The 27,543-nt window shown below is 42.3% G+C and overlaps 1 protein-coding gene and 1 pseudogene across 8 annotated transcripts in view; one reads left to right on the top strand and one right to left on the bottom strand.

Moving 5' to 3' along the window:
- The window catches only part of FARS2 (phenylalanyl-tRNA synthetase 2, mitochondrial), a 509,124-nt gene that overhangs the window by 445,255 nt on the left and 36,326 nt on the right, over nucleotides 1–27,543 (bottom strand). The gene's annotated exons all lie outside the window — the stretch shown is intronic.
- Nucleotides 17,788–18,425, top strand: LOC115866186 (large ribosomal subunit protein mL48 pseudogene; annotated as a pseudogene).

Here is a 27,543-nt window from a genome sequence, read left to right on the forward strand (position 1 = left end):
TAATATGGTGGCGAAATAAAATATATCACGTTATGTTAGTAGAAGCCAGCTCTGAATTCAGGAAAATCTATATCAAAATATTTATACATTTTAGAGAAACAGAGAAGATTAGGCTACATAATGTTTATATAACCTAAACCAAAGGAGTTAAAGAAGCCAAGAGTGCAGTTGAAACTCGGTCAAATAGGGCAAAGGTCTTACAAGCCCAGGCCCGGTCCTGATGGCCCGGCCAGAGCTCTGTCCTCAGGAGAGCGGAACCATAAGGAAAAGGGCCACGTGCACATGAAGCCAGTCCTCAGAGACGAGGCCACACGTTATCTGGCTAGCTCTACCTTGGAGAATAACTAGGGGGCTATTCCGGGAGGGGTCTTGTGCAATACACAATGAATAAGACCACCAAGAGTCCAGTCTGGATGTGCAGAAGAACAGAAGATATTGTTTCTACAAACACTTTAACTAACTGGGCACCAGGAAAACTTATCTCCTGCTGGCTTGGTTGAAGCCAATATAAATTACCTAGATGTTTAACATAGAAATAGTCACACTTTTCGTGCCAAATGAACCTAGTAGTAAGCATCTGTGGACATATACATCTCTCCCACTAGAAAAAAGCCAATAGAGGGTCAAATGGACACTGCGCTTTGAAATCAGTACCTTGCAGTAACATGAAATGCCTAGGAGAATGTTTTAACACACAGTTATACTAAGAGCGTCCCATACTCTTTCCTTGAGTTTTGTCCATTTGGACACAATTATCATTTTTCCCAGCATCTGGTGTGCCTAATTCCTAGCTATGATTGTGGGCACTGATACCAACAACTTTGCTTTTGTACTTTGGGTACTTTAACACTGAAGAGAATAAAGTATACATAAACTCTTTCCTCTAAAGATTTACCCCGGAGATGCATTTTTCTGATTGATTCAGGAGCACGTAAGTAACAAAAGGGAAGCCCCCAAGGCAGAAAGCTGCAGCTCCAGAAAGCAGGAGGGTCTACTGCTCAGAAATACCAGCAGCCCTTTACCATTCACAAATGCTCTTACTTCGCGCAAATGAACGCAGTTCTTCCCTCCAATGACTACTTATCCACCATCGGTTTCAGCAACGTATTTAAGGCATGGCTTAAAGCCACCAGCACAAAATTGGCACTGGACTTTGCGGCCAGGGGCACATGGCTTGCACAGGTTGACAAGGCCCAGCTGCTGTATAAATGAGCACACCACTTGTCAACACGGTGACGCGAGAACCTGGCAGCTCCGCTCAGAGGGCAGGCCCGACAAGGGACAGGGCTAGGGCCAACCGATCAGAGACCCCGAGAAAGCCCCTGCCACCACAGCCTTCTTCGGTAATAGGCACCTTTTGTGTAGATAATGTCTCTGATTAAAATTAAGTCTAAGGGGGGAAAAAAAATTAAGTCTAAGGGGGAAGAAAGGAGTGAGGAAAGCAATTCTACAGACAATCATTATGTGAATATACAAGGCCATGTTCCCGTTCAGAAGAGATGTCTTTTCATCACTGTAATTCAGTGGAGAAATGACAAGCAGTACCATTCTCTGCTCATAAATGCCGTGTTTTCAAGAATGAGAGATTGGAAAGTGTTCTGTCGTGCTGGAAACTTCTTAATTATTCAAGAATGGAGGAGTACTCAAGAGAAAAATCTCTTATGATGGACACAGAAACAGATGGAAAAACACAACTTTTTAAAGGTTTTTAAAAACACAAATCACTGTACTCAGTTCCAAGAGAAATCAGTTTTGCTGTCATAAGTCAAAAGGTTAAAATCTGTAATTAAGCAAATGCATGAGGGAATGACTGCAGACAAAAGACCCTACAAAATTAACTTGAAGGCTGGTTAGTAAGTATCTAAAGATGTCACCATATTTGGAATTGTAGTTAGACTCCCAACCACTCTTTCACAAATTTTCACTTAAGGAAAATATCATGAGTTAAAATTAAGTTCATGTTACCAATACCTATTAGTATGAATGAATACTTCCCTAAATATGCCAGGGAAAAAATTCCTCGCATGCATATAAAAAATAATACACACAAACACTATAAAACAAATATACCAAACTCTTCCTTAATGCTCTTTAGCATCTCATCAAAGTCAAGTGAAACATCAAAACTGCTGGCTAATCTCAACTTAGGTCAACCTACTAGTCATCATTTATTTTTGTTTCTAATGAAAGGTATTTACAGTCCTTCCACATATTACACATTTGGAGAATGACAGCATAATTAATTATCCACTAAATTCAACATTTAAAATAATGTGTAATAACCCTACTAATGTACGTGTACGGAATAGTCTTTAAATAAAAAATACTCAGCTAATGAAAAAGCCTAAAGTGTTCGCCCAGAAATACTTAGCAAGCCAAATGGCTACGGCAGGTAAAATTAAAACTTGTTTTAAACCAACTCACTAAACTGCATATTAAAAACTATTTTAGGTAATTAGAAATATTACTGTTACATAGAAGACGTAGCCTCCAGGTGAAAACTTCTGCTCTCCTAAATATTCTAAATAAAATGATTTTATCTAAGCTCCTCCAAATAAAGTCGCTGCATATAAAATCCTGCAGTCTTGGCTACAGCGGAGGAAAGAGTCTTTCTAGCACACAAAGGCTTCGCCAGCCCTTAGCGCCACAATTATTTGTTTGTTTGTTTCTGTATTTATTTATTTTTACATGTTATTGAAGTATAGTTGGTAGCTCCATAATTATTAAGTAGACGCTAATAGCCTGAAACACTACCTACAAATGGTGACATGACATCACCTCCTCTCCGAAGCCTTTTCTTTATTCTTCTTCTTTCATTTAATCCTCTTGACAGCACTATGACAGACATAAACTCATGTGCCCAGTGCTGTGCCTGCCAACTGAAGACTGCATCAGGGTCCAAGCCCAGGCCGTCTGCCTCTCACCCGGTCCCAGGCCGCCCCTGCCATTTCCACTGCTTGTCCTTTCCTGATAAACACCCGCCAACTTTGCTTTTTCCAACAGATACAGTCCTGAGAAGCTCCTTGCGAGATTTCTTTTCAAACCGAAACACATCTTCCCATTGACATGATCCGTAATTCCAGAGATGTTTTATCTCTATGAAACCAGGTCTTACCCTTCACACTCTGCTCAGGCGGAACTGACCCATCTCTTCTTTCTTCCCCAAAAGCACATAAAACACTCACTGCACCCACCAATCAGGATGCTGCTCCAGCTGTTAGATCTTAAGCTACTGGAGGACGGGGACGATGCTTCTGTCCTTAAAAAGAATGTTTTCCCAAGTCAAACAAGTAAACGCCACTAGGAATATCCATGTTGTATATTTCCATATCACTGTTTCACTAAGAGAAGACACTACTCCATAACTCACAGTGATATTTCAACTGCCTGATCCTCTCCCCACAGCAGACCTAATGATAAAAGTCAAAGCACAGCACTGAGGTTCACTCAGCAAGTCATTTACAAGGGTGGAAATCAAACAACACTCCTTAATTCTTAATGCAGAGAAGGCTGTCGTGTGCCTGCTAAGTCATACTCTGAACATCGTGGCGAGATGGCAGAAGAGTGAAATTCAGGCCTACATGCCAGGTTCCATCCGCCCTAATCAGCCACAATCGGTCCTGATTATATTGTGCTCTCTGCTAAAATCCCCTGTAAAACACATAGCTCTGCATTTTTCTGTAAGTTTTGTTAAGTTTTAAGGATTAGCTAGTACATGAAAGCATTGAATTCAAATTGCAAAATATCTGGGTCATGAAAACAGTGAAAGTAATACACAGTCAATTCTCATTTTTCAAAGTAGTTCTGATCTAGAACATCCCTGAGAACACCGAATCAATGGACACTGAACCGCTGCTCCTCAGGGAGAGAGACCTAGTGTCCTGAGAGGCCCTGCTCACATTTTTGCCAACTAATCAGTACATAACCTTGGCTTATGTGTCTTTCCGTTTAAAGACATCTTATGTAATATATACGGTTGATTAACACTGACCTCACAGCCAAGTGCACCGTAGCTCACGCCTGAACCAAGTTCATCTCACACACGTATTTTCCCCACAAGGCATGTCACAGCCTTCCTGCTCTCAGGGACACTAGACAGCACTTCAGCACTAGGCCTGGGGGCCATTTAAACAGCAAAATCACCCCCAAAAAGCACAAAAACACAAAAAACACGGCACTAAATAGATGGCAAAAAAGATACTTATCTACGTAGGAGCTGAAGTGAGAACGCAGACCACCCCCTTGCCTGACCTCAGCTGGGAACACGTGGGTAGGGGACTCTGCTTTGTGATGTTCTGCGCATGTCCTCAAATGACTATGAAAGCCCCAGGAGTGCTGATTTTGAGGTTATAAATAAATTCTAGCAACTAGGCAAATTCACAAATACAAAATTGGTAAATAATAAAGACTGCATGTATGTCAAGAAAGTACTAACAGTCGATGCCTCCAAGGAGGGGAAGTGGGTGGCTGGGAGACAGAGGTAGGAGAGAAACTCTTTTTAACTATACAGCGTCATATAACCTTTTGAATTTTGTAGGGTGTGTGTGACAGAGAGGAATTTATGACGTATGCTCAGGAAAAGAGCATTAAGTTCATTAGTAATCTAAAAAAAAAGTAAAACTAAGCTTTGGGTTCCAATAGTAAAACGATAACCAAATAAAATTAAGAATAAGAAAGAATGAAAGTAGAAACAAATGAATTCAAAAATGGAAGAAAAACAAACATTTGGAGTTTCTCTGCATTGAAGAAACTGAGAGCAGACTCTCATAGGGGGGAATGGCACAGAGGATTATGTATTTGAAAGCGAAAATATCCCATGACCTTAGGTTCCCTTAGGAGGGGGCTATGGGGAGGATGATACAAAATGAAGATATTTTGGAAATAATTATGTAGTAAGCAATGAGCTTTACACGTAAGTTAATTATAGGAAATTTACACTTATGATTTTAAACAACACTGAAGATGATTTTATGGAGGACAGTGGCACTCAAAGTGTGGTCCCAGGACCAGCTGCACCAACATCACTAGAGAAGCTGTTAGAAGTAAGGCTCTGGCTCCACCCCTGATCCAGGAAATAGGGACTTGGGGCGGGGCCGGCAGGCTTCAGGGCGATTCTGATGCCAGGAAAGGCTGGAGAACCACCGGTACAGAAATACCGTGAAATGTTACTATAGCATTTAACAGAGGCGATAGACAAAATTTAAACTTTTCTCAATGACAGTGGTCATCCTTTGGAAAGGCTATGGCTATTCTGGGCCATCATACAGTTTTCTGTTGTTTTTAGCCTCCTTCTTGGATTTCCACTGGCCAGCAGATCCTCTACCACTGTAAGAGCAGTACTGAAAGCTCTGCCGTCCTCTGTGAACCTGAGGCTTCCACTCCGTTGGAAGCTGCGCAGAAGCAAAACAATTCAGCGCATTAGAACTGAATACCAAGTGTGAATAAGGCTGGGTGTGGACCTAAGGAATAAAGTGCCTGGTCTGAGTGCAGAAGGATGGAAACGGCCTTTTCTTATTCCCAGACCTGGACTGCACACCAGAAGGATGACATGGGCAGAAAATTACTCCCTGGATACGATGCAGATGCTAACTTACTGAGGTGTGGAAAGTATCCTATCACTTAGACTAGAATATGTGTCTGTTACCGTTGTTACAAAAGTTCACTTAAAGGAAAAGCAAAGCCACAAAGAGGAGGCGCTCAGAAGCCTGCTTCCAGGCTCCCTGGGCTGCACTCCCTCACAGCGGCTCCAGCAGTAGGAAGGATGGCGCCCTCTGTGGCTAGTTAGGGAGGTATTTAAATATTTCAGAAAACCTTAAAACTCCAAAGTCAGAGGGAGCTTTGAGAGGAGTTAGCCCAACCACAGCATTTGGCAGACGGGAAAACGAGGCCCAGAGACACCCTCTCCGCAGGGACCAGGCCCCCTGACCTCCACAGGTCACCCAGTGCCTGCTCATGGCCCCACCTGCATCTTCCTTCACACCAAGAAAGCACCAGCACGGTGGCAAGCAAGTACCTGAGCAGAGTGGGCATTACATACTTGCATTATTTTTATTTTAGATTTTAAAGATCAATGTTAATCTTCTGAAAGACAAGCTTTACTTTTTTTAAGGCTTCCCCCCAGAAATCAAAGTTACCTTCAAAGAACATCCTGACAGTTGACGATCTACAAGTGGAAAAAAACAAAGGTGTTTTCAAATTTTTATTGCCAGAGATTTAGTCTGTTAGGCATGGTGTCCTTGACTTTTTAGAGAGATTGTGAAAGTGTACTGCCTCTAACTGACTGAATAGGGCAAAACAAAAACAGTGAGAATTCCCATTTGGAAACAGCCTGAGGACCCAAGTCTAAAGGGCTTGTGAAATAAAATACTTTACAGTTAAATTAACTTAAAAAGGAGGGGGCAGTCCTAGTGTTATGGGACTGAGCCCTTAACTGGTGGGATCTGGGATTATCTCCGGGTACTCAGTGCCAGAATTGAGTTACATTGTAGGACACCCAGCTGGTGTCTGAGAACCACTTACTGGTGTGGGGAAAACCTTCACACATTCGGGGACCAGAAGTGTCAGAAGTGAAGTAAAGTAGACACACAGGATAAACAAGCACGCAGAAAGGACGAACTGGGTTTTTCCCTACATCAGAAGGAAGGAAAAAACTGAGAGTCTTTGCTTTACCCCATGGTGTGGACGTGCAACAGTTTGTTTGACCATGCATACTCCCTTGGAAGGACGGCTAGTGGATTCTACTATGAACATTGGTGTATAAATTCTTATGTGAGCATATGTTTTCATTTCTCCAGGGTAAACAGCCCAAGAATGCATAGCTAGGTCACATGGTGGCTGAATATTTAGTTTCATAAGGAACTGCCAAACTGGTTCCCAGAGTTGCTGTATCTTTTACTTCCCACAACAATGTATGAGGGATCTAGTTTCTCTACAACCTTACCAGCACTTGGGGTTGTCACTATTTTTCATTTTAGCCGTTTTGATAGGTATGTAGTGATATCTCTTTGTGGTTTAAATATTCATTTCCCTAATGGGTAATGATGGTGAGTATCTTTTCATGTGCTTACTTACCATGTGCAGATCTTCTTGGTGAAATGTCCATTCACGCTATTTTCCCTTTTCTAATTGCACTATTTTTTTTTCTTTGTTTTACTGTTGAATTTCGAAAATTCTGTATATTTTAGATGCTGTTCCTTTTTCAACTACATAGTTTGCAAATATTTTTTCCCAGTCTCAAAACTTATCTTTTTCATCCTCTTAACAGGGTCTTTAGCATAGTAAAAGTCTGTATTTGAAGGTCCAACTTATCAATTCTTTTCTCTTATGAATCATGCTTTGGGTGTCAAGTCTAAGAACTATTTGCCAAGCCCTACATCCTAAAAATCTTCTCCTATGTTTTTTTCTAAAAGATTTATAGTTTTACATTTAAGTTCATGATTCATCTTGAGTTAATTTTTATATAAGGTGTGAGAGTTAAGCCAAAGTTCACCGTTTTGCCAATGGACGTCCAATTGTTCCCACACCATTTTTTGAAAAGCCTATCCTTCCTCCATTAAATTGCTTTTCCTAGATTCTCTATTCTGTGTCTGTCCCTCCACCAATACCATTCTGCCTTAGTTTACTGCAGCTCTTGCAGGCTTTCGTTAACAATCGCTCCACTGAGTTTATTCTTTCTCAAAATTATTTAACTATTCTAGGACCTGTGCCTTTCCATATAAACTTTGTTTTATTTAATTTTTTATAAATTTATTTATGTATTTATTATTTTTGGCTGCACTGGGTCTTCGTTGCTGCACGCGGGCTTTCTCTAGAGCAGGGGCTACTCTTCGTTGCAGTGCATGGGCTTCTCATTGTGCTGGCTTCTCGTGCCACAGAGCACGGGCTCTAGGCACATGGGCTTCAGCAGTTGTGGCACACGGGCTCAGTAGTTGTGGCTCACGGGCCCTAGAGCGCAGACACAGTAGTTGTGGCGCATGGGCTTAGTTGCTCTGCTGCATGTGGGATCTTCCTGGCCCAGGGCTCGAACCCGTGTCCCCTGCATTGGCAGGCAGACTCTTAACCACAGTACCATAAGGAAAGCCCCCACATAAATCTTGGAAGACGCTTGTGTATAAAACCCTTGATGGTTCTCAAGGGAAAGGGTGAAGGGTCACTTTACAGTGGAGAAAACTGACACATGCTACCTCGGCCAGGTGATCAAACCAACAGCCACAGTGATCAGCTAAGCTGATAGTGCGCCCACGATATGATGCATGAGGGTGGCCCTTACCTCTGTGGGTGTCCTCCCCAAAACACACATCACACTAGTCTCATCATGAGAAAAACCTCATGCAGATCCCAGCTGAGAGACATTCTACAAAATATCTGACACCAGGTACTCCACGAAACTGTCCAAGTCATCACAATCCAGGAAAACCTAATGCACTGTGCAGCTCAAGACAGAAATGACCAAACGTCAAGTGGAATCCTGGATGGGACTCCAGAGCTGAGGAAGGACATCATGTAAAAATAAGGAAGTCTGAAGAAAGTACGCACTTCAGTTAATAATAATGTATCAGTACGGATTCATTAATTTTAACAAAGTCACCAGACTAATGTAAGATGTTAATAACTGGAAAAACAATGTGAGAGGTGTGGAAACTCTTTGGATTACCTTCCCAATTTTTCTATAAATCTAAAACTGTTCTAAAACAAAAACTCGTATGTATATTTCTGAAAAGGCAGTGTTCAAGGACTGATATTTAATAAGGCTGATAATTTTTAGTACTTTATCGGGATGACTTTAAGTGGGAAAAAAATACACCTTTGCTGGCATTTTCACAGTAATTGCACTGAACAATTTAGAGAACTGACACCTCACTATGTTGAGTCTTCCAGCCTGTGAGCACGTCTCTCTCCCTTTGTTTAGGTCTCTGATCTCTTTCATCAGCATTTTATAATCTTCAGCATAAAGTTCCTACACATGGTTTGTTAAATACAGTCCTATTTCCTGAGAGCGACGGTAAATAGTTTTGTGTCTGTACTTTCGGTTCCCACATGTTTGTTGCTAGCATATAGAAACGTGATGGATTTTTATTTGTTGATATTATATCCTGAGACCTTGCAGAACTCACCTATTAGTTTTAGGAGAGTTGTTTTGTTTTGTTTTTCATACATTCTTTGGGATTTTCTGCACAGACAATCATATCATCTTCAAACAGGGATAGTTTTCTTTCTTCCTTTCCAATATGGCTTTGATTTCCTGTTCTTGCCTTATTGAAGTTGCTAGAACTTCCAATACAACGTTGAACAAGAATGCTGAAAGCAGATATCTTGGCCTTGTTCCCAATCTTAGGGAGAAAACATCCCGTCTCTTAGCATTAGATATGATGTTAACTGGAGGATTTTTACAGATGCCCTTCATTAAACTGAAGAAGTTCCCCTCTATCCCTAGTTTGCTGAGAGTTTTATCTTGAATGAGTACAGGATTTTGTGCAGTAATTTTTCCATATCAATTGATATGATCACATGATTTTCTTTAGCCAGCTGATATGGTGGCTTACAATGTCTGGTTTTCAAATACTGACTTAAGGTGAGCTTTCTAAGACACACAGGACTTCACTAGACTTGCATATAAAAGCATCTGTGTTCATTTGCTTAATGTCTATTTATCCTTACTAGACTACCACCTCCATGGTGACATGGATTATTTATATTTTGTTCAACACTATATACCCAAAAACAAGCCCAGCACCCAGCACATAATAAACACTCAGCAAATATTTGTGGAAGTGGGGTAAAGAAAGAATAGAATGTACGAGTATGCAGCCATCAGTGTATGTGCACATCAGTCAGTCAGGGAAACAGAAGCAGATTATGCAGAGGAGTGGCCAAAAGGCAGAGTCCCCACCTCACAGTATATAAATAAATTAATTCAAGATACATCAAAAAACTACTGACCAAAATGTGCAACTTTTAGAAGAAAACATATTAGAATATCTTCGTAACTTGGGAGTGGACACAGGTTTCTTAAAACAGCAATAATCATGAAAGAAATCACTGGCAAGATTGTATTTGAAAATTAAAATTTTCTGTTCTTCAAAAGACATCTTTAAGAAAATTAAAAGGAAGCCAAAGACTGGGAGAAAAGATTCATAAAACATGAACACGGCAGCCGTGACATACAAAGAACCCCTGCAATTCAATAATAAAAAGACAAGGAGTCACAATCACAGAAGATATGCAAATGGCTGATAAGTACATGTAGAAGCGCTTGACATCATTGGTCAGACAAACACTTTTGTCTGAAAGAGTGTAAAATGATACAACCGCTTCAGAAAAATGTCTGGCAACGGATCCAATAATTTGAACCCTAGGTATTTAACCAAGAGAAAATGTCTACAGAAAGATCTGTATGAGAACATTCGTTGTAACTTTACTCACAGCAGCCCCAAAACAAAAAGAGCCCAGATGCTCATCAATAGGAGGATGGATAAACAAACAGTGGTGTGTTCCTACAAGGGAACACCATTACACACACACACACACACACACACACACACACACACACCCCTACTACACACACAATAACATGGGTGCATCTCAGAAACATGATGATGAGTGAAAGAAGCCAGTCACAAAAGAGAACATCCTGAACGCTTCCCTTTATGTAAAGCAGCATAACTAATAAAGCTAGTCTACAGTAGAAGAAATTCAAAACAGTGCCTTCCTTCGGAGGGTGCAGGTGGAAATTAATCTTTGAAAGGAGCATGGGGAAGCTTTTTGGGGCATTCGTAGTGTTTTGCATCTTGATAGGGAGTTTGAATTACACAGGTGTGTCCATCTGTCAGAACTCAATGAATGAATGGTATACTTAAGACCTGTGCATTTCACTGTATGTAAATTTTACCTTAAAAAGAGGATTGTGCTAATCATATGCATCTAAGGAAAGTCTGCAACTTACTTTGAAATCTATCACACCAAAAAAGATGTGCTGTTGGATGGACAGAGGGACAGATGATTATGTGGCAACGTGAGTGTTATTAACAGGTTAATGGTAAGAACCCAGGTGATGGCTATTCAGAAATTCCTTGTAAAAATTTTTCCAATTGTACTGTATGCTTGAAATTTTTCAAAATGAAATGAAAAAGTGAGAAAAAAGTAAAACTGGGATTAGATCAAGAATACAATGGTGCACACAAGAGTATGGGTCTAGCTTTCAAATCCTGTGGCTCTATGCAAGAGGCTCGGGGTGAAAATTCAGGAAAGCGGGGTGTAGGCCCTAATGGCACCACAGCATTTACTTCTACGTATCTTATAAACTGGCATTTCATGCAAAATAGTTCTAAGGACTCCAACGATGTAAAGAAACACACACACACACAAACAGAAAATCATTGCTGGGGGTGGTAATGAATTTTATCTGCACAAGCACCGTGAGCCTGAGTGAGTAACTAAGTACCATTACCGTTTTCAGGAATGGCTGAGTAAAATGTGCACAGTGGTGCCTCCTCTGTACACTCACAGAAGTGAACAGGTGACAGGCCATCCCCAGAGCCAGCGGGAGGCGGACCAGCCCAGGGGCGGCCAGTCCACGGCGCACCCTTCCACATGGCCACATCCTGCCACAATCCCAACACCCTCCAGAGTCTTTAATGTGATGTCCTAGTTATTTTGGTGACAAGGTATTTGAAAAATAAGGTCTGAGCTTCATATGACAAAATGCTTCAGCCACAGAAGCACATTTTCTTCATAGCCGCCTGTGAAGATGATCGGTCTGATTTTGACGTTTATTTCAAATTCAGATTCTACTGTATGACCTCATGAGCCGTGGAGATAATTAATATAAATGTGAAAATCTCAGGGTGAAGTGGGAGAGCGGAGGAAAAGGAACATTCTTAAAGTTCAGGCCACTTTCCTGTGCCACTTTACAGCATTTAATTGTCTGTTCCTCTCAAACACAACATTCAAACGCTAAGCTGAAATTCCTCTCCTCTCTGAATCTCTGTCACCTGCTCTGAATGAGGAACACGTGAACCTCGTCTACACGTGCGTGTCTGAGAAGCTGCGGGCACACTGCTACTGAAAGGAGCCCGGGCGTGGACCTTCCGGAGTACAGGGGCCAACAGGCCCCCCTGCCTGGAGGGAAGGAGCCCCCTGACAAACATACTCCCGGAAACTAGCAGTCTTCCAGTCTCCACAGTCCTGGGTCTTTCTGATAATCCTTCAAATATCAAAATAGCAGCTTGCCTTAAAGAGTTTTCACCTGTACAGCAGATCAAAGAAAAACATCTCTGAAGGCTGCTTATTGTTTTACTGACACCTCTTGCAAAAGGTCTGGTGGGAGAACAGATGAATAATAAAAGGAATAATCACAAGGACATTATGACGACTATCACTGCGTGAGTCACTAACAGGGCCCTGCACAGATAACACTTCGACTAGTCATCAGCACAACTCAAGAAGGATATTTTGTGGAAAAGGAAGATGAGGCTCTACACAGGAAGAAGGAGTCCTGGCGAGAGTCAGAAGCCCAGGTCTAATCCAGAGCCCACAGGCTTCCAGTGACTTGGAGAATGGATGAACTTCCACCGTCAGACCAAGACCAGCCTCACTGCACTGCTTCCGGCAGGTTTAGCAGAGTCCACCCTTTGGCGCAACACGTCCCTCGACACAGATGGAGGCCGCGGGGAGACGCGGAGGCCTCCTGAGTGGTCACTCGAAACCCGGGCCCCTCCTACGCCACCAGCTCACAGCCGACGCCGGGCCCTGCTGCCCAGCAGACAGCAAGGCGGAGCGCGTTCCAGAGGGCACCACGGGCTACTCGAGATACGAGGGAAGGCCAGACGGCCGCCCTGAACAGAGGAGGAGGTTTGTCACCCACCCGGAGGCTCTCCTTCTAGGCCCCATGATGTCACAAATCCCTGTCGTTGCCCCTCCGGGCTGGCGACGTCTCCTTCGCCCTTTACTGCCTGGATCTCCAGTGCCCTCCCCGGGGCAACAAGGGGATGGGGAGCCAGCACTGCCCACGGGGAGCGAGGTCTGTGCCTGCAGCTGCAGCCAGGCTCTCCACGGGGAGCAGAGGCGGCGGCCTTTCAGAATCACGACCGCAGACACAGATAAACTGAAACACAGTGGCTTCCGTGACACTGGCTCCAGACATGGTCCACGACCAGCACCCTGCACACAAGCTCGCCCGCTCCCTGGGACCGACCTGCCTCTCTCTACCTGCCGACACCCTCAGCACCTGCAGGCCCTCCTGGTCAACAGGCCTGCCATCTTTCTAGATGGTTCTTTTCCACTTTAATTTCTATTTCCCTGCTTGGTCCTCTTTATTTTTACATTCTACCATAAATTTGTATCCTTGTTGCAAGCTACCTTCAATTATTTGAGTTAAGAGAAAGGCAGAACATAAACAGTAATAACTACCAGTTTCTTATCTGTACTGGGCTGGAAAAAAAAAGGGATAAATAAAATAAACTTGGTTTTTTAAATTTTTTCTTTTATTATATCTGTATAAGAATACTCAATTTCTGTGAAAGGACCTGAATGGCCCAAGTAGAATCACAGTATCACATTGGAAAGAACCTTAAAGATCATAAAGACCAGCTTGGTCATCTTGCAGAAGAGAAAACTGAGACCCAGAAAAGGTTCAGCTTAACAGAGATCACGACATTCTTGACGGGCACTCCAGCACTTTACAGCATGACTTTCAGGCAACCAGCACTGTCAAACATTGAAAAGGGATATGCTCAAACCACCTGTCCTGAGCCTCCCCGAGATTTCCATGCATCAGTTGATGGACACACATATCCCACTACTTCATCAAGTAAAGCACAGCAAGCAACAGTTCCATGTTTCCAAGCAACATTTATTTGTGCAATTATTTAAATATTGCATCATATTTACTAATATTTGTTTCTAAAAATGAGCGGAGATGGAAACCTGTAAGTGCTGATACAATGCAAGTGAGACAAAGATGGACATAATAAGTGTATAAAAGTGATGCCTCACGGTCAACCGGACAGTTATAGGATATAAACTGATTAACTCAGCATGCAAAGCTAAGAGGGAAAAATGTAAAGAATCGCAGATACCAAGACCACAATACCTAAAGCTTGTCCAGGCGATAAGGGGAAGTGATAGAAAACTTAAAGAAGATCACAGAAATATGACATGAAAACTGGCATCAGAAGAACATTCCAGGGCTTCCCTGGCGGCTCAGTGGTTAAGAATCCGCCTGCCAATTTAGGGGACACGGGTTCGAGCCCTGGTCCGGGAAGATCCCACATGCCACAGAGCAATTAAGCCCATTCGCCACAACTACTGAGCCTGCGTGCCACAACTGAAGCCCGTGCGCCTAGAGCCAGCGCTCCGCAACAAGAGAAGCCACGCACTGCAACAAAGAGTAGCCCCCGCTCACCGCAACCAGAGGAAGCCCGCACACAGCAATGAAAACCCCATGCAGCCAAAAATTTAAAAGAAAAAACAAAAGAACATTCCAGTTACTCAAATACAGAGAAGGAAACCATGGGTCTGTTCACTAGGTGTACAAACAGCTTACTACAGAAGTATTTATCAAGACAGGGTAGCCAGTTCCTTGAAAAAAAAAAAAGAAAAGATAAGACAGCATCAAACTCTACATCACTAGTTTGTGCTCTACCCCTTACAAAACTAGCACTGATCACTCCTTACTTCCAACAGTATCAACAATCTAGTCTACTGATTATAGGCAGTACTATTACTGACAGAAGCAAACTTTGAGCTACAAAATTACCAATATGTCTATTAAAACAGTTAACCATAAAAGCTGGATTTTAGTTTAGAACCACTGAAATCATTATTTTTTAACTCTGAATTTCGGTTTCCCAGTATCACCAAGCTTTCACCTAGAAAAATAAAAAGAATATACAGTAATCTATTTAAAAATCTGCTTTAAATAAGTTTCCAAGGCTTCTATTTTAACAAGTTTTCCCTAAAGTTGTACTTATTCTACCAAAAATAGGAACAGATACCACTGATTCAAAACAAGGAAATGTGTTGATTTCCAAAAACCTTTCTACACAATAAATAAATACCTGCAGTCCCTAGGTAACTTACAAAATCATTTCTAACAGAGAACAGGTACTTTACAAGCGATCATTTTTTTTTTAATTTTAGGATTTTAGCCCATAAAAGAACATAAGACACAAAGCAATGGAGCATGACTGCTAGAAGGAAGAAACCATAGTATTATTGGCTACAACACAGCTGTGTATCTAGAAAGCTCAAATGAGCTGACTGATAACTATCAGAACAGATAATAGTTTGGTGAAGGGAGTGAATTTTAAAATTTTAGAAATCAATAGCATTTTTCAATCCCAACAATGACCAACAGGAAATAAACCTATCTGGAGAAAAACATCTTCTATAATAACAAATATAGAGAGGGGCCTGTATGAAGCAAATTATCAAAATTTACGAAGAACCAGGAAAGAAGAGCAGAATAAACAGAGATCTGCCTTGTATGTATGAAAGACTGAATGTATAATGCCAGCTCCACTCAAACTATTTTAATGTAATTCCCAATAGAAATTTCTACAGGGGGAGGGGGATGGTTAGGAGAAAGACTTTAAAAATAATCCCCAAGTTCATTTGAAAAATTAAACAAGTGACAGAAGCTAGGAATTTTTGAAAAATAAGAAGAAAACAACAATAATGAAAACTGGCACAAAAACTGACAGAGCAAATAGATTCTGAGATATTTGAAAACTTAATATATATTCTCATTAACCAATGTATCAATAGAAATAGCATATATAAGAAATAGTGTTAACAAATTGACTAAGTAGTTGGGATAAAAATGATCTGATCTTCACTTCATCCCATGTGCCACAACAGACTGTAGAGAATTCTATTATGTTTAAGAAGAATTTTCAAAAAAAAAAAGAATTTTTTTAAAGAATTGTTTTTAAAAAACGGAAGAAATATTGGTAATTTTTCAAATGATCTGTTAGGAATGACTGTTAAACAAGTAAATAAAATAAATGAAAGATAAATATATTTGACCCCACGAAAATGTAAGACTTTTGATATTTACAAATATCAAAAACTTTGAAAGGTTAAAAAACAATTGGGAAACATTTCTGCACTGAATGACAGAGTCCGCCCCTGTTTACTTGAGCTCTGGTACAGAATATCAGCTCTTTGAAATGCTGATGGTTTTTCCGCATCTGACATCATATAAATAGCTCTTCGCATCATTTTAAATACAGATCTGGGAAACACAAGCATATATTTTATTTCAAAAACAAATCTGGGCTTTTGAAAATAGTTTATCTGCCCATAGATTTATGAGATGTCATACACACAAAGAAATATCTTTGGTTTGAGAAACACTTTGAAAAGACTCCCAGCTTCCAGTTACACGGGTATGAAATAAAGTCTCTGAGACTTTTAAAAACCATCAACTGCCACGTCTTTGTTCTTTCAGAGAAAAAGCGCATCTTATTTTATCAGTATATCTTGAGAACGATATATTTAGAACGAAGATATTTTTCCTCCACTGTGAGCTTTCTTACCAAAACAACCTTACCTTTTGTGTTGTTTTAATCCCAAAGGAAATAGTATCTGATAAATAAAGTCGACTGAAAAAAAAATGCACAACGTGAGAGCTGTGAGTTAAGTTTCATTTGGGGCAAAATGAGGACTATAGCCCAGGAGACAGCCTCTCCGAGAGCTCTGAGGAACTGCTCCAAAGAGGTAGGGGGGAAGTCAGGATATGTGTGATTTTGGTGAAGGGGGTGCGTGCAGTTGAGCACACAGTTCGGCAGAAGGTTGCTGCTGGTCACGAGGAGCACACGTCTCCGTTAGTGATGTTAGTGCTTTTCTAGATACGAAGAGATGCAAGAATTGGGCTCATAAACTCTTCTTCTGGAAAGATCTAACTCTCTGAATACCTGTTCTGCCAGTTTCCCCAGAGCACAGAGGGCCTCATTCCTGATCTCCACCCTGAACTCCTTTCAGGGGGCGATGAAGGTCAGCGACTGTAGTGGCCAGTGACTTCATTCTTATAGAAGCAGATGGTGAGTGACAATTTTTAGATGACAATAAAAAGAAACATGATAGGGAAAAAAAGTTGAAAATTAATGGTTCAACTACATTTACACCTCTGTAATTTTTTCATATTAAGTCTCACAAGAGCTCTGTGCTGAAGCAGCAGGCCCACTGCTTCCCTAGATCTGCTCTAGAAGGACACTCAGCAAGCGGGGACAGCACCTCTGAGTTCAGCACAGTCCGAACAATAAAATCTCCTGTCTCTCTCTTCTCTGCAAAAGGCAAAACACCTGTCCCAAAGGTATGAAAAGAATGGAGCTAAATGCCTAGGCAACCTCTGGTGACTACACTCACTGTATATAAAAGTACCACCACTTACTATTCGACAACGAGACTAACTAAAAATTAGTCTGTGTTTACATACCAAGTGTTAAATTTTTTTACCTTCTACTTTGTTAAATATTATATTTGCTTTGATGACTGGTCACCCAATTTCCCCATAAACTTAAATCTCTGGTAGTAATAGTGAAAAACTAATTCATGACAGTTCTACACATCGAATCACCCAATGTAATTGTATGTCACCTAAAAGCATTGCTAAAATATTAAAGAAAAATGATTTACATCATAATTTCTAATTGCTCAGGAACATGTTGACTTTCACCTAAGAATGTCTGTTCAGAAGAAGCAGGATTGGTTTCCGGACGCCCAGGGGTCGCGGCTGCTTGGGCCGATCTTCAGCTGGCACAATTACAGGCCGCGCAGCAGCGAAGGATGAATGGAGCTCTGGGAAAGGCGCTGTGTCTGAGGAATGACACCATTTTTAAGTAAGTCTTTTCCCTCTTGAGGTTCAGAACTTCAAGAGAGAATCCCATCTGTTCTGCAGGTGGCATTCATCTGAGCACCAGTCGGCACTACAGGTCACAGCCCACGCGTGGCATTGGAAGATGCAAGCACCTAGTTAAAGCACAAGAGCCCAAGAAGAAGAGGGGAAAGTGGAAGTGAGACCTATTAATTCGGGGACAGATGATGAATATGGGGTTTGAAACATTCACCTGACTGCATATGATATGGCCCTGGCAGAGAGTTATGCCCAATATGTTCACAACCTCTGCAACCATCTCTCCATTAAAGTCGAGGAAAGTTATGCGAGGCCCACCAAAACCATGGAGGTGTTGCAGTTGCAGAACCAAGGCAGCAAAATGCTCCTGGACTCAGTTCTTACCACCCATGCGTGAGTGGTTCAGATCAGTGGTTTGAGCGCTACGTTTGCAGAGATTTTCTTGGAAATAATCCAAAGCAATCGTCCTGAAGGAGTCAAACTGTCAGTGAGGGAGCACACTGAAGAAGACTTCAAGGGAAGGTTCAAAGCCCAGCCAGAACAGGAAGAACTGTTAGCCAAGTTGAACTAACGCACTGCAGACCCTTTCATGCCAGCACTGGTGATAATGAGTGCCAAGGGGAAGAGCTTCCTAGGTGGCCAAAGTCAAGCAGGAGACCCTGACCCTCAATATCGTAAGTACCCATCTCCACAGCCAGGAGTGCCTCCTCTGCTCTGTGGAGGAGTGCTTGCCAATTGTCACCACGTTCCTTTGAGCCAGACCTAGGTATCTTCCATCTAATAAAAATCTGCTGATGATGGACGTGTGTGTGTATGAGAGAAGTCACTCCATGCTGTCGAGTATCTTTAACTAAGGGATTCAGTTTCTCTTTGCCTGGTGCTTTAGCACATAAGCATGTTCCCCTCCAGTATTTCCCAATCCGAGTGAACTCATCCTTTAAATCAACCCAGCATGGAGTTCCTTTAGTGAAGGAGACAATCATAACATAAGTAAACCCTCTGTGGATAGAAGGCATAGGGAGGGATATTTTGTATATGAAAAAACCCTCCAGATAGGATCAGGGTCTGTCCATAAGTGGAAAAAAAAGTACCTTGTGGGGTAGTGAGTGACCTGTCATAAGTATGCAGGTAGATGTTACATAACTGCAAATTAGGGTTGCCTGGAATGAGTTTAAGCAAAGAATTAAAGCTTGATCTTGGTCACGTGTCAGAAAACTACTACTTGTGAGCCAAATCCCATCAACTGCCTATTTGCTTTTTAAAAATAATTTATTGGGGCTTCCCTGGTGGCGCAGTGGTTAAGAATCCACCTGCCAATGCAGGGGACATGGGTTCGAGCCCTGGTCCAGGAAGATTCCCACATGCTGCGGAGCAACTAAGCCCGTGCGCCACAACTACTGAGCCTGTGCTCTAGAGCCCGCGAGCCACAACTACTGAAGCCCACACACCTAGAGCCCATGCTCAGCAACAAGAGAAGCCACTGCAATAAGCCCGCGCACCGCAAAGAAGAGCAGACCCCGCTCGCAGCAACTAGAGAGAGCCCGCGCACAGCAACGAAGACCCAACGCAGCCAAAAATAAATAAATAATTTTTTTAAAATAATAATAATAATTTATTGAGGTGAAATTCATATGTCACAAAACGAACCATTTTAAAGTGAATAATTCAGTGGTATATAATGCATTTGCAGTGTTGTGAAACCTCTATCCAGTTCCCAAACCCCATTGCCTGTTTTTGCAAACAAAGGTTTATTGGAACAGAAAAAAAAAAAGCAGCAGCAGGGTTTGAAATCATTTCTATCTGAATGACATATGTGCATTTAATTAAATCAATTCTAGATTTTTAATACTGGTCAAAAAAAATAACATCAATACCTAACTGTGGGACACAAAGCTTAAAAACACATCTATTAATAGTCTTATGAATACAGCCCATCAAACCAGAAAGCTGCAACACTCTGAAGAAGAAACGTGGACACAAAGCACTGCACGTGGTCTCCCTGCAGGTCACCCGTGGATCTCTCCCTCCTTGTTATTCCCACTACCCTTGGCCACGGTTTCCAGGAGAGCACCTGTTCCTCTCTCTGGCCTTGGTCCTCACAAAGGATCAGATGGGGCAGAAGTGAAATGGACAAGGAATTTGCAAATGTGTGAGTCACTGACAGCAATAAAGACCCGAGATGAGGACGCTGAATTGGAAGCAGGAATTCCTGACAACCACACCTGGCAGTCACACGTGCTGGGGACTGGTGTTCCCACAGGTCAAGAGGCAACAGATGGCACGTGACTCAGAAGCAGACTCCGTTCCAACGACTTCACGGAAATCACTAAATCGTGACGGAAATCATCAAAAGGCAACATCAGACCCTAACCCTAATTTATAGAGAGAAAGCCTCTTCTGGAAACAGGGGTTATACACAGCCGGAGCTAGATGGCAGTGGACAAGGCTCCACACCACAAGATGGCACGGCTCATCTGTCAAGACTGCAAAGTTTGACTGAATAATTGCTTTTACCCTGAGGAGATACATTAGTTTTTAATTTTTTTCTCTGATATTAAGAGATACACAATTATTTTATGTTAAAAAACAAACACGGAAATACAGAAAAGAACAAAGAAAAACATTTTTTAACTTTATCTTTTAAACCAAAGCACCAGAACTATACACTATTTCATACTTTAGACCACCTCTTTAAGACAACTCAAATGCCCAGGTGAGGCAGAGATGGGGGGATGAAACACTAGCTGTTCTCTGTCACAAGGGGTTCTTCGGCGTAAAGTTCTGACATCCTCATACTACTCCACCGCCATCTCTGCCATGGCCGCCACTCATGCTAATTTACTGAAAACCCATTATTATATCTGGAACTATGCTAAGCTCTATATACACATTATCTCATCTACTGTTAAGTCAATAGACTTGGGAATTTTAAGCTGTACTACCAGACTTTAAAAAAATTAATCTAAGGGCTTCCCTGGTGGCACAGTGGTTGAGAATCTGCCTGTCAATGCAGGGGACACGGGTTCGAGCCCTAGTCTGGGAAGATCCCACATGCAGCAGAGCAACCAGGCCCATGAGCCACAACTACTGAGCCTGCGTGTCTGGAGTCTGTGCTCCGCAACAAGAGAGGCCGCGACAGTGAGGGGCCCGCGCACCGCGATGAAGAGTGGCCCCCGCTCACCGTAACTGGAGAAAGCCCTCGCACAGAAAGGAAGACCCAACGCACCCAAAAATAAATAAATAAATTTATAAATAAAAAAGTAATCTAATGTTTTTCATAGAAAAATCATACATAATAATAACATTCAAATGTTATGAAAGGGTAAGCAGTGAAGAACAAACTTCTACTGCCTCCTGGACTGCCCTATAAGCAAGTTTCCATGCTATACAACTGTATGCATCTATACACACACATATACCCCCAACCCCACAGACTTAATTTTTATGCAAATGTTAGCATCTGTTCTGCACCTTATTCTTGTCAGTTAATTTATACAGAAGATACTCCATAGAAGTCCAGTAGCGCACGTAGATCTACTTCATTCTTTTACAAGGTGCAGGGTATTCCATCATATGAAAGCCCCACAATGTATTTAGCCACTTCCCTATTGAACATTTAAATTTTTCCAATTTCTTGCTAAAATGAATAAATCTATAAACAACACCCTTGTTCACATGTTTGCATATACATAAAAGCATTTTTAGGATCAACTCCTAAAAGCTGAATTGCACGGTCAAATGGTTTATGCATCTTAAACTTGAACAGATAGGGCCAAATGGATGTCCCCAACGGGAGTGCACTGGTTAGGAGTCCCACCAACGATGTATAAGTGTCAGGCTCCCTGCACTCTTTGTGACACCGTGCATGATCAAACTATTTTACGCCTGTATTGCCAAAGAGGTTACTAAAATGAAGTCACATGAAATACTTTGTAAGGAGTTTTTTTTTGAAGTCCTAGAATACTGTTGCTCAAATCACCATCCATGACATCAAAGAGTTTAAAATACATGAAGCTAGAGCTCCGCAGTATTCACGGTGACACAGAGAAATACATTATAAAGGAGCGTATGATCAACTAGAGGACAGCCAGAGAACCCACAGACGTGCGAGAGGAGGAGCAGCCAACGCAGAGAATGACGGGGGATGCGTCTACGGGAGAGGTGAGGGCCCGGGCGGATAGGCAGTGATGGATGCGTAAAGTCTAGAGAGCCAGAAAGGATCAGGGAAGACGCAGCAGATGGTGCACAGACCAGATGAGCGAAGGCAGAGTTCAAAGTCACAACAGACACTTAGGTGGTGTGCTGCTGGTCTGACAGCTCGCTGGGCATGGTCAAAATGCCAAGGGGCCAGTCAGACAAGTGAAGCGAAACGGCCACCAAATAGCACAGTTTCACAAGTGACAGCTGCCGATAAAAATGTCTAAAACTCAACTGTAAGCAGAGGCCAGCAATCCACAAAGGCAGCTTCCTCCACTCTAGGTGATCATATCCTTGAAAAAGGGCTCAGAACCTAGCAAGGCAGAGCTCTCCTCACACATTTTCTACACTCACTCTAGGACCCTCTTGAAAACATCTACTTAATATGATCGTGTTGCTCAAAACAAGTGGATCGAAAGCAACACTACGACTTCACCACTCTGTGTTCCGTAATCTTCCGATAACTGCAATTCAGTCTTTTCAAAACGGAGACAGCAGCAAACACCAACAAAAATAAGAGCTTTGAAAGAAAAAGTCCTGGGTTCAAATTCTAAACCTGTCTTAACCAGCAAGTCATTTAATCTCTTGAAACCACAATGTTGTCATCTGCAAAATGGTTATAAACGCTATGCAAAGTGAGATAACATTATATAGACATATAAATATATCAACATGTATACACATGGCATCTAAGAGGGTGCCTGGCACACAATGGGTGAGTTCTATGCACAAATTTCTTTCTTCTCCCTTCCCACCTGTTTCAAGTAAAATCAAAATACATAGCATCACTTAAATATTGACTCTTCCCAAGCACATGGTTTAGTTTTCTTTAATTTCACTGACAGAATTCCATCAAAACAGAACAAAAGAGTACTTGGTGAAAGAAAATGCCTAGACAATTAAAAGAGCAGAATGGTACATTTTACAAGTTACTAATACCAAAAAAACCCCAAAACAACAACAACAAAAAAAACCCAGGTATTTTGGATTAAATTTTAAAAATCATATCAGAAACTCAATGTTAGTACAGCATTCTTGATTTAACCTATAAACCTGAGAACTGAGTCAACTCAGAATTATTCACTTTGCTGAATAAAAGCAAATCTAATATCTGCTCTCCTATATTCCTTATTACTGAACCACTGTGGTTTTAATCCCTTGTCCTAGTTGGAACCATCTTCCCCTGTGAACACTGACACACCCTTGCCCTTCACACTTTATCACCATGAGCTCAGGCAGGCTCTCACAGGCAGAACACTGATAAATGGTGTTGAAACCACATAAGACTGCCTTTGTTTGCGTTTCCTCTCTGACCCTAAGGCATCTTATACCCAATGTAACACAGCTGCGTGCCCTTCAGGTGCAGGAAAGTAAGGTTCTCCGAGGGAGCACGCTTTTGGAGAAAGCACTGCTGGTTAATCTGCGTAGCTCAGCTACTTCAGGTACATCATCAGTCATCAAAACCAGCCAGAAACTGCTAGAGCAGCATCTTCCAAACGTCACATAAATAAATCTGCAGGTTTTCTAGCATCCCGCGCTTTCAATCAGCCTTCCTGCGCTCTGCTCATTTCTGTTTTATAACCATATATTTCTTCCCATTGATTCTCAGCACTTCATATATTGGCAGGAAACCACTGCCAACCTGGTATAATGTCATGCATTTATGCAGTGCTTTTAATTAAGTCACTTTGGCACCTCCTTAGCATTCTGATGAGGACAATGTGTCACCTTTCTTGACGTGGAGGCAGCTTAGTTTTCTGTGCATTTCTGGTGTCTGCCCAGGGCTCTCCACACAGTAGGTGCCCAGGGTCCGTCGGTCACCAGAGTGACACAGTCCTGGGTTTGATTCCTGGCTCCAGTACTTTGCAAACCTAACCTGGAGCCTGACAAATCATGTTACGTCTCGGGACTTCAGTTTCTTGTCTGAAAAATAGGGGTGAAGAATGCCCATTTCACAGTTTCTGTGAAAACTAAATGAAATAATGCATTTAAAGTCATTTGCCGAATAGCTGGCACATAAGGTCTGAAGAAATTGCACATGACTTTCACTGAACCACACATACATCCTCACACAAGTTCTGAGACCACAAATTACACTGGTAACAGTGGACAACGGGTTCAGAGTAACGCCCCCTTTAAGACCAGGAACAGGGGTAGAACCTGCCCTGAGAAGCAGCCAATGTTCTGATATTCGCCTGGACCACAGGGAATATTCCCCACACCTTGTTTTGTGGTCCATTTCTGTCCATAGTGATCTCACACTTCCTTTAGACCCAACCCTACTGTGACCCAGTAACAACCAACGTGGGAGTGGGGCAACTAACCCCCAGCTCTCCCTTACATACGTCCTTGTATCTGACCTTCCACTCCTGGTCCTAAGATGCCAAAGTAACATAGAGATGAACGTCCGTCAAGTTAACCTTCAGGGTCAGATAAGAGGAAATCCCAGCCACCAGGACAGCACTATTTTTTGAGCCCTTTTCTGTGCTCAGTGAATCCTAAGGAGTAATACAGGTTCAGCAGGGCAGGCTGGACACGGTGAAAGCAGAGCCATTTAAATGCTCCCAGAAGATATGAAACATGGGCTCCAGTTAACCTCTCATTCTGAGTATCTACGTACAAAGCACTTTAAGACTACAACGCATCCGTCTAATAAAGACACTCTGAAAGAGGAGACATTACAATGCAGACCACCACGATTAATTCAAGTAAACAATACAAGAGAGAAAATTAAATCTTTTATCCAAAGATGGCTGACTGAGGTAGATACCTGAAAACTTCAGAGTTCATTAGAAATGATGGTCCCAAAAATATTCGACAGTCTTTAATAAGATTATCAGCGAACAGTATTGACCTAATAATGCTAACATCTGTACAGTCTTTCAGAAGTTACAACGTATATATGTTCACATGCTCACATGTTCTTACTATTCAAATCTAACGACCTCATCAGAGTTAATGAATGAAGATATCTCTGGGGGAGCCTGGAGGCATAATCCAAAGAGGTCTGTTAATGAACATGAAATTTCTTTGATGCCACGTTTCTGATTTGTTTTCTAACCCACAATATCCCTGTACTTGTTGTAATCATGCCTGCATGATAAAACCTCCATAATAATCTCTAAGTTATGGGGTTCAGAGAGCATACGGGTGGTGAGCACATCGCAGTGGTGGGAGGGTGGAGAGGTCCCACTCTCCCACCCTGCCCCCTTTCCACACATTCTCCTACGCAGCTCTTCCATTTGGCTGTTCCTGAGTTATATCTTTCATCATAAACCCGTAATACTGAGTAAAGCACTTTCTGAGTTCTGTGAGCCAACCTAGCAAATAGTTGAACCTGAGGACGGGGGGGTTATGGAAACCAAAGATACAGCTGCTTGGTGAAAGGTACAGGTGGAGACCCAGATCGTGACAAGCATTTGAAGGAGGGGAAGTCTGGTGGGACTTAGCCCTTCACCTACAGGGTTTGAGCTAACGCCAGGTAGTCAGTACAGAATTTAATTTAATTGTAGGACACCCAGCTGGTGTCCAGAAATTTGGAAGAAAAAAATGTATTTGTTATCACAAACGTTATGACTAAAAACAGCTCACAAGCACCTCAACCATGGCAGGACAGCAATTATAGTCAATTTAGAGACACAGGTGAGTTCATTCTAGATGTTCATAATTTTGGAACATCACTCTAATGTTGGGAGAAATTGAACAAGGCAGAGTACATGACTGATTTTGGAAATCGGCATCCTACAGAAACTTAAACATACTGTACCAGCGGGTCTACATCAAATTGCAGAAGAGTTACCCTCTATCAACTTGTTTATGAGGCCGTTGGCCAGGACGGCCCCGTGCAGATGTTCATGATTTGATGGAAGGAAATGAAAAGCGTTCCTTCTGACAACATGTCAGGGCCCCTGCTCTAGAATCTGTGATCGTTCTGTCCAGAATAAAAGTCGTTTCAGTCACCAGCACAGCAACTTGGGCTTCCCCTGGGGCTAAGTGTAAGCCCTGGATGCAGAGAGTTGGAGCTCAGAGGAACTGGGCCCAGTAAGCTCCCCACTGATGGTCACGTGACATAAATAATGCCATATTTAGCAATCCTGGACAAAGGTAACCATCATGTCAAAAAAGCATGTGCATCTTCTAAGTTGTCATAATACTTCAAAAAGCATACCTGGGCTTCCCTGGTGGCACAGTGGTTGAGAGTCTGCCTGCTGATGCAGGGGACACGGGTTCGTGGCCCGGTCCAGGAAGATCCCACATGCCGTGGAGCGGCTGGGCCCATGAGCCATGGCCGCTGAGCCTGCGCGTCCGGAGCCTGTGCTCCGCAATGGGAGAGGCCACAACAGTGAGAGGCCTGCGTACCGCAAAAAAAAAAAAAAAAAAAAAAAAAAAAGCATACCTATGATAAGAAAGAAGTCACACTTCCAGTTCCTCCCTGACACTGAGGATTGTTTTTTCACCTCCGCCAATCTGATGCTTTAAAATGTATGCACTTCACGGATTACTCGTGATGTCTATAATGTCTTCATATGTTTATTAAACCTTGGACTTCTTTTTTTAAACTGGCAATTCTTGACATTTTACCACTAGAGCGATGATTGTTTTATAACTAATTCATCCATCACATATACTGCACAAATTAGAAATATTTGCTCATCTGCCTTTCATCTTTCTCATGGTGCTTAATAAGGAAAACATTTTGGAATTTTTGAAATATTTTATCACAAAGCATAAATCGTGAGAGGCACCTTCCTCAACAAGTGGACATTTTTTTTCCATAGGTAACCTGAAAATGTATGCAAAATAGTTGTGACACTAGTTTTTCAGAACCTGTTGCTTGAGCTGCAGGAAGGTCGTGTGCCCTACGATAAGCAAACAGAAACGCCCATGGCCCCCCTGCTCTTCAGCAACTGAGTGACCCTCGTCCTGCTGGAGCTTGGAGGGAGGACACAGCTGAGCGCCCCTGTCCGGGGAGGCAGGCAGAGCGGCTGGGGTCTCGCGAGTCCCCGCCTGCCGCTGGATGGCAGAGGGGGCAGCGCTCAGCGGACCCATCAGGTGCACTTAACATCAGGGAGCAAAATTAACAATGCATGACTCTGGCAATTTCCTTAGTGGTGATATAAAAGCTGGAAACAGAGTTGCTTCAAGCGCTCAGGCACAAGTAGATGTCAGCAATTCCTCTCCCCTTTGACAGAGGGGGAAAAATTCAAAACATCCACCAGAGCTCTGCCAGCTTACGAGGGGATGAGATGTCCAGGAGGACCTGATATGCTAATGTGTCTCTGAAGCATCCAAGCAACACAGAAACATTCTTTGTTAACCTAAAAGGAATAACCAAACTAAAAAGGAGTACTAAGAAAGGTGAAAGCCATTTCTGATAAATGCTCAAACTTCTCGAGCTCTGCGCCTATGAGCTACATCGACGTACAAGGATGCAGACGTTTGCAGTGCTGCTAACAAACGCCCTCCCGAAGCAAGACGGCTTGTCTCTCAAC

The sequence above is a fragment of the Globicephala melas genome, chromosome 11, assembly GCF_963455315.2.
Source record: "Globicephala melas chromosome 11, mGloMel1.2, whole genome shotgun sequence".
In the NCBI taxonomy this organism is placed as follows: Eukaryota; Metazoa; Chordata; class Mammalia; order Artiodactyla; family Delphinidae; genus Globicephala; species Globicephala melas.